This window comes from Giraffa tippelskirchi, chromosome 7 (genome assembly GCF_054371585.1).
Source record: "Giraffa tippelskirchi isolate mGirTip1 chromosome 7, T2T-mGirTip1v1.2.pri, whole genome shotgun sequence".
Taxonomy (NCBI): domain Eukaryota; kingdom Metazoa; phylum Chordata; class Mammalia; order Artiodactyla; family Giraffidae; genus Giraffa; species Giraffa tippelskirchi.
The window spans coordinates 119,033,071-119,044,975 of NC_137281.1; the positions used below are offsets into that span (position 1 = coordinate 119,033,071).

At 42.9% G+C, this 11,905-nt stretch overlaps 1 protein-coding gene and 1 long non-coding RNA gene across 3 annotated transcripts in view; one reads left to right on the top strand and one right to left on the bottom strand.

Annotated features, from left to right (window-relative positions):
• Window positions 1-11,789, bottom strand: part of UNC13C (unc-13 homolog C) — a 1,717,543-nt gene extending 1,705,754 nt beyond the window's left edge. Inside the window, exon 1 of the mRNA XM_081513848.1 lies at window positions 10,556-11,789. The gene's annotated coding sequence lies outside the window, so the exon portion shown is untranslated. The remainder of the gene's footprint in view (window positions 1-10,555) is intronic.
• LOC145514876 (uncharacterized) lies at window positions 2,158-6,020 on the top strand. Of its 2 annotated transcripts, XR_014060524.1 has the most exons (4): window positions 2,158-2,325; window positions 2,440-2,482; window positions 3,787-3,918; window positions 5,322-6,020. It is a non-coding gene; the product is annotated as an uncharacterized LOC145514876 (long non-coding RNA). The 2 variants fall into 2 exon arrangements; XR_014060523.1 differs by lacking the exon at window positions 2,440-2,482.
• Window positions 11,790-11,905: the final 116 nt, after the last annotated feature.

An 11,905-nucleotide genomic window follows, 5' to 3' on the forward strand; every position in this document is an offset into this window, starting at 1 on the left:
CAGCAGTTTGTATAGAGGATGGTCCTGGGAGTGATTTACTGTAGCCTGAACTATCGCTGGGGGCAGCAAGGAGAAGCTGTGAGGGTTTTTGTGGCCAAGCCTAAAGACCTGGAGCCACAGTCCTGCTCTGGAGCAGACTACTCCAAGACAGACGTCAGAGTGAGCGAGCAAAGAAGCCTTCTAAGGAAGTCAGGTTGCTAACTCAGCCTTGCTTTCCTCATTAAACACTATAAAAGAAATAACTCACAATGTGAAAGCACCTAGGGCAAAAAGTTCAGCTTAGCCTAGGATCCCCCCTGAGGCAGACCCAAGATGAGGCAGAGGTTGTATACTAGAAAGACACAAAAAACACCAGCAGGCAAGTGAGGAAGTGAGACCTGGCAGGGAAGGCAGCAATGAGGGAGCAGATAGCAAGCCAGCTACACTGCGGATGACCAGGGAGCTTACTCCAGGGAGGAAGTCTGGGACATTGTGCAAAACAAGAGCCTCTGGGTTATTCAACCCAAGGGACAAAGGGACAAAGGAGTCCAATCACTGGATTCAGTGACTGATTGACAGATGGTGGGGTGGTGTTAATTCCCCTAGAACTCCCTTTATAGGTGAAGAGATGCAGATGCTGACTGCTGAAAACAACAGAGCATCTTAATAAGGTAAGTTCCAATGTCTATGGGCGGCACACTCACCATATATACTACCACGTCTCTCAATAAAAGTTTCCTCTGATCTTTTCTTGCCCACATGCCACTCCTTGGAAGCAAGAAGTTGGTTGGGATGGAGCAGTGATATCCACCCCATTCACAGGGCCCATTATCTTGTTGGAGGGGTGGGAGGGCTCACCTTGTGGCATACAGGATCTTAGTTCCCCAATCAGGGATCAAACCTGTGCCCCCTGCATTGGAAGCACAGAGTCTTAACCACCTAACTGCCATGGAAGTCCCAGAGCTCCTCTTTCATTTTCATCAAGAGGCTCTTTAGTTCTTCTTCGTTTTCTGCCATAAAGGTGGTGTCATCTGCATATCTGAGGTTATTGATATTTCTCCAGGCAATCTTGATTCCAATTTGTGCTTCATCCAGCCCAGCATTTTTCATGATGTACTCTGCATATAAGTTAAATAAGCAGGGTGGCAACATACAGACTTGACGTACTCCTTTCCCAATTTGGAACCAGCCTGTTGTTCCATGTCTAGTTCTAACTGTTGCTTCCTGACCTGCATACAGGTTCCTCAAGGGGCAGGTCAGGTGGTCTGGTATTCCCATCTCTTTCAGAATTTTCCAGAGTAAGTTGTGGTCCACACAGTCAAAGGCTTTGCCATAGTCAATCAAGCAGAAATACACGTTTTACTGGAACTCTCTTACTTTTTTGATGATCCAGCGGATGTTGGCAATTTGATTTCTGGTTCCTCTGCCTTTTCTAAAACCAACTTGAATATCTGGAAGTTCACAGTTCACGTATTGCTGAAGCCTGGCTTGGAGAATTTGAGCATTACTTTACTAGTGTGTGAGATGAGTGCAATTGTGCGGTACTTTGAGCATTCTTTGGCATTGCCTTTCTTTGGGACTGGAATGAAAACTGACCTTTTCCAGTCCTGTGGCCACTGCTGAGTTTTCCAAATTTGCTGACATATTGAGTGCAGCACTTTCACAGCACCATCTTTGAGGATTTGAAATAGCTCAACTGGAATTCCATCACCTTCACTAGCTTTGTTTGTAGTGATGCTTCCTAAGGCCCACTTGACTTCACATTCCAGGATATCTGGCTCTAGGTGAGTGATCACACCATCGTGATTATCTGGGTCATGAAGATCTTTTTTTGTACAGTTCTTCTGTGTATTCTTGCCATCTCTTCTTAATATCTTCTGCTTCTGTTAGGTCCATACCATTTCTGTCCTTTATTGTGCCCATCTTTGCATAAAATGTTCCCTTGGTATCTCTAATTTTCTTGAAGATATCTCTAGTCTTTCCCATTCTATTGTTTTCCTCTATTTCTTTGCACTAATCGCTGAGGAAGGCTTTCTTGTCTCTCCTTGCTCTTCTTTGGAACTTTGCATTCCATAGGGTTGCAAAGAGTCGGACATGACTGAGCAACTTTCACTGTCACTTCAAGAATCACACCATTCCAGGAACCTACAACACCCAATGCCAGAATGTTCTACTTTTGTAGTCAAGGAGATACAAGAACTTTTTGTAGTGGTTTAAAAGAAAAATGTACTTAATAACTCATTTTCTCACTGAATTTACCTTTAATGGTTTTTAATTTTATTATACATAGAGCTGCCAACTGCCAGACATTAAGGAATCATCATCTTCATTTTTTTCCAGTTTAAGGTGAGTCAGACAAAAACTTGAGCAGAGACAAAGATGTCAATGTTATTTTCAGTACAAAAGAAAACTCTTTCCATGTCACGTGGTCATGAGAAGAACTTGTTTTCTTACTTTCAGTTCCCCTACTATTCTGGGTCTTGAAGCCACGGCAGGAAGTCAGGTAAACTTTCTCGAATCTCTATATCAAAAGCCAACATGAGAAGTGCACCTGAATTCCTTCTTTCCCTTGTGAAAATGACAGTCTCCTTTCAGAGGTACAAATTTATCTTCCTCCAGTTCTTGAAGGATGTCTGTCCTCTGATACTTGCACTTAATGGCAAGAGTAATGATGATGATGATTACATATTTGTCAGTGGTTTTCAGAAATCATTTGAATGGCATTGGGTCTCAGTAGCATTTCATTAACATCTTACCTTAAATGTTTTACTCATCGACCTTAAAACGCTTCAAAATTCATATTTTTCTTTAAAATTACTGGAAAATGTTATAAATATAACAAGCATAATGTTTCATGAACAAATCAGGTTATACTCACAGGGAATAAGAGTTGGAATCAGACAAGCCTAGACTGTAAGGAAGGACCCTCCCATGTTTGTAACCTGATCCTCCATAGTTGTTAACTGCATACCCTGGCCAAGTCACTTAGTAAGTCTTAGACTTAGTTTCTTCATATGTGACTGGGGTCACATTACCTACCACATTGGATTGTTGTGAGGTTAGTGATATAACATTTAAAGTAAGTAAAAACATACCTGGCATATAATAAAAATTCAGTCATTTGCACTAAGTCTTGTCCAACTCTTTGTGACCCCATGGATTGTAGCCCACCAGGCTCCTCTGTCCATGGAATTCCCCAAGCAAGCATATAGGAGTGGGTTGCCATTTCCTTTACCATGGCATATAATGAAAATTCAGTAGATGGTTAACAATTTTTTTTCTTCTTAACCATCCATCTATACATGACTGTTTTCAAACAAATATTGCATATATTTAAATATGGATGAGAATCTTCATTCAACTCTTGGTTTCAAAATTTTACATATCTCATTTTCTGTAATCTGAGCCATTGTTAATTTAGTAGTCTTAGGATGATGACCGTCTTTTCCATCATACTTTCTGACCTCTGCCACAGTTCTTTTTTCCAATGCATATCAACCCACACTTTAAAGTGCCAAAGTGGTTTCTCATTGCTGTGTGGATCTAATTCAAGCTCTTTATCACCTCCTACAGTCATTCTCCCATTCCCCAGCTGTGAATCACAGAGCTTAGGAGGTTTAAAACTATATTTTGCAAACTCCCTTGCTTAATAAATTATACCAGCAGTCCCCAGCTTTTTTGGCACCACGGACCAGTTTCATGGAAACAATTTTTCCACAGACCAGGGAGTGGGGGTGAGGATGGTTTCAGGATGATTCAAGTGCATTATATTTATTGTGTATTTTATTTCTATTATTATTACATCAGCTCCACCTCAGACCCATATCCCAGAGGCTCAGGACCCCTGAATTATACCCAGAGGAAGTAAAGCTGTTGAAGCCTTAATGACACCAGTGCCCAAGATCAAGAGCCATCAAATGCTTCCCATCCTAGATCTAGGTAGGAATCTAACATCATTATGCTTTTAACAGTTTCTCCTCCATGCTCATTCCAATTTCAAGTTTTCCTCTGGATACTTTAGCTCAAACTCAACCCTCCCTCTGTATTTCTTTTCACTCCCTTGAATTCTTTGAGCCCACTTTGAACTCCCTTATATTGCAAACTGCTTAAAGGCAGAGAGAGTATTTTGTTCATGGCAGTAAACGATCTTGTACCCCTCCCCACAATTCACACACACACTCCAGGAAAACTGCTGTAGCACACTGTAGATCTTTTTTAAAATGCTTGTTTGCATATCTCTTTGAAGTTGAATGTTCCTCTCTTCCAATTCAGCACACAGTGGGTTACTGTGTGCTGAATTGCTTGCTCCCTCCAAGCTCAGAGCATCAAAAATGTCCAGTAAAAATCTTAGAAAGATATATTTTCAGAACTATAGGGAGCCAGGCCTTAAATACCACCCTAACAAGGGCACCTAAACTGAGCCCACAAAGTCCACAATTGTCTCCAGAGAGTCAGGTAAACAACCAGGTCATCTCTACTGGTTTGCAAAGAATTCCAGAGTCACAAGATATTTGAGATAGGAAAGACTTCAAGGGTCCTATTCTCCAACCTCTTCAATCAGTAGGTGAAGAAACAGGACAAGAATAGAGAAAGTGACTTGCTCAAGGTCATCCAGATGTTCTGGCCAAGAAGGACCTGGAGCCCCCAGCCTCTCTTCACTCAATCACACTCTGTGTGCATTGCCCGGGGTGTTCAAACCACTCTTAGCAGCATCTGAAAAGCTATTCCAAGGGCCACTGGGAAATCAAGAGTGTACCTGACATCAGCCTTTCCCCAGAGTTCTTGGGTGATGACAGGGACAGTGACCTCAGTGACAAGTCCCTCAGCACTCCCCCAACATCCTCACATCCTACTCTGCCCACACTCAGTTCTCTTTAACCCTTCATTTATCACCCCAGAACTTGAGAGTGAAGCCAGAATGAGAGAAGGCCACCATTACTGGGTGTCCCCCACACCACCCTTCCTGCCCATAATCTCTGAGTAATGATTCCTTTTGCCAGAAGCCCAGCTCCCGAAATAGTGTGGTGCCTTGGCGGCAGTCCAGGAGCTAATAGGGATGGCAGCATTGTGTCTTATGAGCCGTTTTAACCGAGCTAATTTAGAATTTACCTGACCAAGAGTACCATAAAATGTACTCCTCAAGATGAGATTGTTAATTACCACAGGATGACTGCCTCTGTTTGCTGGCTGGGGGAAGAGCTGGAGGGGAAAGGCTGGTTTCCAGAAATAATCCTTCTCTCAGCACCAAATAGGAATTAAATATGGGAAAGGGCAAAGGGGATGGACAGAGAGATTCACCCACAGGAACTAAATAGGGTTATAATTAGTTTGTGTGTTTGCAGGTGTCATCTTTCACCCTCTGCCTGCGGAGGAGACTGCGGGTACGCTCAGAATCCTTTGTGTCTCTTGGAGAAGGGCATTGAGATCCTTGGGGTGTTACAGGAAAAGCAGGAAGCAAGACGACTGCTAGGAGCAAGGCAAGCAAAGTCTCTGTGGTGCAGAGAGACGCCTGATGCAATGACCCCCGAATATAACACTGTTTACTGACAGCAGCTCCCCACAGCTATTACAGAGCTGCCTGAGAGCATCCTAATTAGTGAGGGTTGTCAGCACTCCCATTATAATCCCCAGTTGAGTGAGCTAAGTGTTTATCTCAGCCACTTCAAGTCACAGTCTCTGAAACATAGCCTTGAGTCGCCAGTTTCATTACTCCATGACTTATTCTAGTAATTCCATGTTTCATATGCATCCCAAATGTATATCTAACCAGTACCATTTCAAGTCATATAAACTGGATTCTCCTAGCTGTCTTATTGCTGAGATATCTACATTTTACAAAAATGTCCTAAGCACTCTCTTTCCAAATATTTTTGAGGTAGGAGTTATAAGTTAGATTCAAAGCATTTTCTCCCCACCACTTTGTTTGCTGTTTTCTCTCAAGCTGGCTTTATATACTGGGACTTGACCTTACAACAGTTTTGAGTAAGCAGGAATATGTTCCTGCTTTGAGCTAAATTATAGTCTTGTGCATGAGTCAAAAACTGTTCTGTGAATTCATCCTAAGCATACTCTCCTTAAAATTCATTCATTCATGAAACCCATGTGAAATTTAGACTATGTGAGATATTTAAAGACCAACCTTATTTAAAGACCAACCTTATTAAAAGTAAGGAGTATCTTGCATTTTGAATCAAGAGAGAACTTCGAAGAACAGGAATAAAACTCAAATGGGACAACCTAAGGGTAAAAATATGATTCATGTGGATGCAGTCTTGTGAGCACTGCCTCCCTTCTTAGAATGCCCACTTTCCACAGCCACAATTGTCAGGAGAATTCTAGGGTGAAGGGGTGTGGAGGGGGAGCCTTATTTTATTGAAATACCAGACAATAGCCTAGGTAAGTATATCAAATATCAGGCTTCCCTTAGGCAGCATGGAGCTGACCTAAGCTTAAGTCTGACACCAAAACCAGTGGTTTTGTGAAAAAAGAGAAGTTCAATAGATACTAAGAAAATAGAGCCCACATTGAATCCTTTTTGAAATCCATGTAAAATTAATAATAAAAATGCTTAATGTGAATTCATCTATTAAACAATCAAGAACATTAACAATAGTCAAATCAACGTCACTTCAATTTACAGAGTTATAATCCAACACTTAAACTGAATATCATTTTTTAACTCTGTATTATACGGATTTTTAAATGCAGACAAAAACAGAGAGAATAGCTTAGTGAATCCTATGTATTCATTACTCATCTTCAACACCATCCACTCTTTTTTTTTTTAATTTATTGATTTATTTTAACTGGAGGCTAATTACTTTACAATATTGTAGTGGTTTTTGCCATACATTGACATGAATCAGCCATGGGTGTACATATGTCCCCCATCCTGAACCCCCCTCTCACCTCCCTCCCCATCCCATCCCTCAGGGTCATCCCAGTGCACCAGCCCTGAGCACCCTGTTTCATGCATCGAACCTGGACTGTCGATCTGTTTCGCATATGGTAATATACATGTTTCAATGCTATTCTCTCAAATCATCCCACCCTTGCCTTCTCCCATAGAGTCCAAAAGTCTGTTCTTTATATCTGTGTCTCTTTTGCTGTCTCACATATAGAGTCATCGTTACCATCTTTCTAAATTCCATATATATGCGTTAATATACTGTATTGGTGTTTTTCTTTCTGACTTACTTCACTCTGTATAATAGGCTCCAATTTCACTCTTAAAAACCTTGTTTTATCTCTACTCACCATCACCACCTCTACTCACCCACCCCCGTATTAGTTTAAAGCTAAATTCAGACTATTTCAAGAAATTTAAACAGGAATTTCACCTGCCTTAGAAAGTCCATTTTGGATGGATTTCCACCTCCAGTTGGTGTACTGGGTGTATCCCCTGCTACACTCTCATAACTCTACCAGCCTCAGAAAGTGAAAGTGAAGTCACTCAGTCGTGTCCGACTCTTTGTGACCCCATGGACTGTAGCCTACCAGGCTCCTCTGTTCATGGGATTTTCCAGGCAAGAATACTGGAGTGGGTTGCCATTTCCTTCTCCTACCAGCCTTAAGAAGGTCTCAAAACTGAACACAGCCATCAGAGATGTCCTTCCAGGGTGTCTTCAAACTCACTGTGAACCCCATCAGTGGCCCAAAATCCAAGGGAGTGACTAGGTGCCCCCAAGTAAGAGCAACTACTAGATGAGTCTTACAATCTGAGGGGCAGCACTACCCTTGGCCTGAGAATGGCCCTCATGACAGGACAGCATTTCCCAGTCACTAGGGCATTGACAGCAAATGCTCCATTATCGATGAATTATAAACAAGAAAGCATCATCCTTACCACTGCAAAGTTCATTCTCTTTAAAACAAAAACAGAAAATAAATATGCACCTATGGTTTGTGAACAAGTGTAGTCTTCATCGCGGAGAAACACACATGGAGAGCGACATCATTGCAATGAACGCCCCCAAAAAAGTTTTTCAAATACAGCTTGTACTATGATACCAAAAGCTGACTCCCATGTCATCACCACTACTTATATATTTGAAGCTATTCTTTCTAGAATCATATTAGAAAGATATGTAAGGGAAAAAAAAAATTTGCACCCCCTGAACAGCAACTTTACTCCTTAAAGTGTGTAGGAACTTAAAGACATAAACAAATGTATGAAATAAATATTTAAGGCAGTGAGAATTTTAAGTGTCTAAAAATATTTTTTAAATCAGCAAGCCCCAGATCTTGGCACATTAGGAGATACTGCTACTCTAAAATGATCTGCCTGGAAGGCATGGAAAAATCAGACATTCTCCACTGGAAAGCAAACAAGTTTGACTAACAAGATGAGCCTGTATTAAACTGATCATTTTCCCCATCAGAGAATAGTAAATGGAGGCATCAATAAGCAAATATACATTTTTAGATGACATTCTAGAAATATACATCAGAGAAAATGTGCATCCACAGAGTAGCTAACTTGGAAAGAAAGAGCAAATTTTAGATACTAGTTATTAGGGAAAAAGAAAGGAGATCTTCTTAATCTCCCTTTGCCAGTCACTACCTGAAACACAAGGAAAATGGAAATACCAATAACCAGGCTTTTTCAACAGGGAAGGTAGAGCTGAAGGAGCCCTAAGAGTTAAAACCATGTTTACTATGTCTGGAGGTAGTGCAATCTATATACCAATCACTGAAGTCATTTGAAGCTTGCCTGTTGCTGACAAATGTAGACGGACAGATATGTAAAGATGATGCGTCATGAACTACAGCTGATGAATTTCCTACAGAAGCCCCTGTACTCACATCAGAAGTGTCAAGAGGTGACAGAGCTACATCACACCGAGTCTGGCAGTTTAATTCGGTGTCGGCTATTAGTGTTGACTCTCAGCACTATTGCCATTCAGTGTTTCTGCTGGCAAGGTGACATAGCCTTAGAGATCGCTAAATTTCTTTGCTGAGTGAAAGAGAGGTTGCCTTAGTAATCCCTTGCTGAACAATGAGGACTGCAAAGGGGCAGAGGAAGGAAAGAGAGGAAAGGGGAATTCATTTCACATTTCACTTTAAAACATTTCTTGTATAACTCCAGGTAAGAATCTGATGGCTTTGATAGGTAAAAAGCAAACATCTGAGACGAGGATGATTTATGTTGAAGGTCTGGCTGAATCAGGAGCTGAGTGCTCAGGCATCACGGAAGTACTCTCCTTATATGGGTCCCAGAGAAACCACCACATTCGCTCAGTAAGGAGGATGTGGTGGGCTGCTCTGACCTCTGGGTGTCACCCAATGAGTCCAGCTCCCTTCTCCTGGCCCCATGCTTATGGAAGACACAGACTTTGGCCACATATCCAAGGACATTTCAAATTTCCTTGGTTATTCTTCCTCCAGAGAAAAGAGAATGTGTCTGTAGCCTACATCCTTCCCCTATCTCATGCCACTGCTTGTAGGGTTAAGAAAACACAGGGGGCAGGTCAGGGAGGCCCTTGCAGCTCCATACTGCCTGAGGAAGTTTGACACTGGCTCAAGAAATTTGGTCAAAGCCTAATAATAGATATCCCCTCCTCCACTCTGCTCAGGACAGCACTGCCATAGAGAGATGTGCCAGTCTTCACACCATGGGGGCCACAGGAAGGTGATAAAGATTACCAGCTCCTAGGATACAAACTTCCAAAACTATGAGAGTAGGGGAAGGAGTTAAAGAAACATGGAAAATGAGTTTCGGTCTTTGGGAGTAAAATAATCTGTAGCACCAAGAAAAATATGGCTCAAAGTTTAAGCAATTTATCCAGGGTAGCAATCAGGATTAGAGTAGGGCAAAGAGGAAACCAGGTAGGAACTCTGTAACAAGCAAAACAGACTGCAATGCTTCTTATCACCTGCCCTACCACACTGGACAAGAGCCTGCTCACAATACTACCCTCCACATATTCTCATGGAATTTCATACTTGTCTGTGATTTTTTACTCCCATTGTCTCTTTGGAGTCAGTTATTCCATAGTTTCCTGAAGGCACTCCCAGAGGCCATCCTCTGATTCTGAGCTCTTTCAACGTGCCAACTTCCACCCACATTCTTCTACTTTGAAGAAGAAAGCAAGCTGCATGTTTCAGGAGAATTTCACGCACTGCCATATGAAACCAATACCATCTGAAACCAGCACAATACCACAATCCACCTTCCCTGGTAGAACAGCTTAGAAATGTATTGTGGGTAAATTTCTAAGAAGGAAATTCATAGGTTATCCCATGTAATTCTGCATAGACAAGAAATTTTACAACATTTTACAAGAACCTCCTCAGAATGAATTTCCAATCTAAAAGTCTTTGGAAATACAAATTCACAATTATAGCACTCTTACAGGGTTTTCTTTGCCTGTGAAAACATCTCTGGTTGAAGGACATTAACGTTAACATCTGAAGGGTCCTATGTCTCTGACATCTGCTTTCTGAAACTACCTCCCTTCCACAGACATCTTTATAAGTTTCCAAAAGCTCCCGTAAAGGCTACTGGACTGTGTAACGTGGACATAATATCTGCAACAAGGTCATTGAGAGTCCCTGCTCCACACTGGTCACCTACCTGGAATATTGAGTCCAGCTGTAGGAGCCACACTTGATGAGGGGACTGACCAGTGGAGAACATCCATGGGAGAGCAGCTGGGGCAGTAGGATGGTTGAAGGTCCTTGGCCAAAGAAGACAAAGATAAGTAGAGCCAAAGTCCTCAGTCAGTTGGAGAGTTGTCACACGAAAGCTAAGACATCTTTATAAAAGAAAACAGGGCAAGGCTTTTCTGACTAGAGAGGGGTCCATATGGTGGTGTTCTAGGTTCCTGCCATAACTTAAAGCGAAACTTTCACCATGTGCAGAGCCCTTGATGTCTGTAAATGAAGGAGGAGGACATCTCAAATTCCTTACAGCAGAAACCAACTGAGGCGGTTGGCTTACCAATGGAGCTGTAAGTCTACAAGAGGAAAAGCAATGGCATCTGAAACATAAATCTGAAGAGAATGTGGTAAAAGCTTTTGCTCCTACCACTGTTGCCATTTAAAACCCGGCTGAGGTCAGTACCACATCCTCCAGGACTGCTGGCCTGCCAGCGGTGCTCAAGGCTGCTCCTGCCACAAGAGCTGCTCCTCTTGCAGCTTCACGTCTGGAACCTGGAACCTTCCCTAACTAGACCCAGGCAGCCTTCTGGAAGCCTGGATCTTGGCTGGTGGTTGATTCCAGGGCACCCACAGCTTCTCACAGAAGCATCCCATGTTAGCCCGCCTACTGCTGCTGTGTAACACAGACGCTCCTCTGTGACTGGACACTGTCACCCCCAACCACAGGTAATCTCCCATTGAGGCGAGTCTGAGGTGACGCGGGCTGGGTGGGGGAGACAGTGGTTGGCAGCCCCTTCAGTTCAGACTAGCCCCTCACGAGGTCCTCCTCACTGGAAGCTTTCCCGCCTCAAACTCCCTCTGTCTGGGCCTTGCTCTGCTTCGTTTTTTTAAAAGACGATTAACTTTCTGTCAGTCATATTTTTAGTTTCTGTTTAACAGTCTGTGGAAGGCCAGCTTAACCACCAGTCAGTGGTTGTTCCTGCCTGGAATAACCTGAGCGGTTGGGGCCGCTGTCCAGTCCCGGGTGGCGAGTGGTGGTGGGCTGTGATTCCTCCTCGCACAGGTTGAGAAGCAGTAATTCGGAAGGTGGCGCAGCCCATAGTCTCTGAGACGCCTCCTGGGTCATAGCCTTGTCAGCAGCAGTCTCCTTTTCAGTCTCCTCAGGATCTTTGCAGCAGTAGGGAGCAGGTGACTACGCTAGACTTCCCACGGGAGTTCGTGAAGTGGCACGCATAACCCTGCGAGACTTCGTACGGGAGTTCGTGAAGTGGCACGCATAACCCTGCGAGACTTCGCACGGGAGTTCGTGAAGTGGCACGCATAA